Source organism: Idiotropiscis lumnitzeri, chromosome 15, assembly GCF_059441095.1.
Source record: "Idiotropiscis lumnitzeri isolate Australia: NSW breed Sydney's pygmy pipehorse chromosome 15, RoL_Ilum_1.0, whole genome shotgun sequence".
NCBI lineage: Eukaryota > Metazoa > Chordata > Actinopteri > Syngnathiformes > Syngnathidae > Idiotropiscis > Idiotropiscis lumnitzeri.
In genome coordinates this window covers 9242683-9244771 of record NC_142405.1, presented here as the reverse complement: position 1 = coordinate 9244771, position 2089 = coordinate 9242683, and positions in this window count along the sequence as shown.

Below are 2089 nucleotides of genomic sequence, written 5' to 3'. Positions count from 1 at the left end.
AGGTCTTTACAGTTGCCAAGAATTGTGATGAACTAAGAGCTCTATTTCGAATTGTATCACTCAAATAAAAGTTAATAAAACTATGCAAGTACTTGATTTATTTATTTTTTTAAATCACGGGACAAAAATCAGGAATATAGGAATTTGATCATTCAGATATTGCCCAAAAATATCACTTTTATTTTTTTAAATTTTGATTAAATAAGGTAAATTAAACATTTCTTTAAATACATAAAAAATACAAATAAATATATCTTTTAATGATTAAATTTATTAAACTGAGCACAGGAGGCACATCCCATTGTTTACATAATCGTTTCTACCATCGCTTTGTGTTGATTAGTCACTTGCTTCAGTCTAGTGCCACGAAGATTTCGTTTGTGCTTATATGATTGTTTGGCCTCAATTAACTCCGGAAATGGAGTCAAACATCACTAGCGGTTACATTGGACTGGTGAAACAGAACCATCTGACAGTGCCGACAAAACAGAACAAAATTGCACACGTAATTATAGACAAATAAATTATAGTGGTGAGCAGAATGAACCTCAGATGAAGAGAGTCAAAGTCGGATTTATTCGTAACAAAAATACTCAGCTAAAAGTAAAATGTACTTTATGTTGAATTTCACTCAATTAAAGCTCTCAAACTCAAGGCCTGGGGGCCATATCTGGCTCATGACATCATTTTATGAGGCCCGCGAAAGCAAAATCAATCATATCGATATATTGTAGTAAATAACCTTGACGTATTCCAAGCATTTTTTTCTTACCAATCCCCTTATTACAGCTTAAACGAAACTTGAACTAACCATTCTTGACTTGGGATTTCTATTTCTATTTCTTGTGCACTCTATGTAATAATACACAGAGGTGATTAAATATTTATATGATTTCACAATAATACCGGCCCATCAAGAGAAACTACAACGAGGCACTCTACAAAAATGAGTTTGACACCCCTTGAAAAGGAGAAGTTTGTGTGCAGATTGTTGGGCAGTTATGAAGATGAATGAATTCAGCAGGAAAATCAAGGAACGTAACCATGAGGGAATGTGTGGGAGTGCGATTGATAAAGGTAAACAATGAAGCGTATAGCTGTATTCCCCACGCCAGCTGCCTCTTTCGGCCTTCTTCGATGAACACAAACAACGACTGTAACATCAGAGCCACACACGTCGATACTGAGCATACCCAGCAGCAGAAACTCAATACACAGTTAGCCAGTCAAAGAAGCACAGTTGTCGTTGCACTATCATGTAGTGTTGTCGTTTTGGACCACACTGGATGCATTATCGTCCAATTAAAATGCAGAGACCAGCCGAGGAGGCCAGTGAAGAGCAAGAACGGAGTGGCGGGGAGCGCGAGGAGAAATCAAGTGAGTGGGTTGAGACAAACCAAGCACACACAAGGACACAAAATCCAATTGCATGGGCTGGTTCCAGGAAGCGGGTAGTGAGAGATATAGACGAGGAGGAGGAGGTGGTGAAGGAAAAAATCTTTTTCTCCTCTTCTACTTCCTCAGTAAAGCACACGGCAAAGCCTGAGAGTCCGTACTCCGCAGCTGCAGCTTAACTGTACTGTACAAGCCTTCTCTCCGACAATACAGCTCACGCATGGCTCAGCCCGCTGACTGACTGTCAAATTGATGGAGGTGCTGCACTTTACCGAGGCATCGCACCAAAACCCAGAGGACACAAATCCATAAAAACAACCCGCTGCACTCCCATATATTCATTCATACATATACTTATTTTATATATATATATATATATATATATATATATATAAGCAAAAGTCTCCACCCTGTCTTCCCTCTGCTTGCTCTGTCTCCAGACACGGAAATTTAATCCTCCACCAGACGCCCAGCCAATCGATACAATGACATCATCAAGAATAGACATCATCAGTGGGTCGAGGGTGGAGCGCTAACCTGAAAAGAACCGCAGACTTGAAACTATGAAAAGACCAGAGAAGGCAAAGAGGGGGCTGCCAGGCATTTGCAAATTGAAAATATATTTGCGAGTGCTTTTGTCAGTCTTTGGCCCTTGGATGCATCGCTTGTTTTTCACCTCCGGATGCCCCTGTAA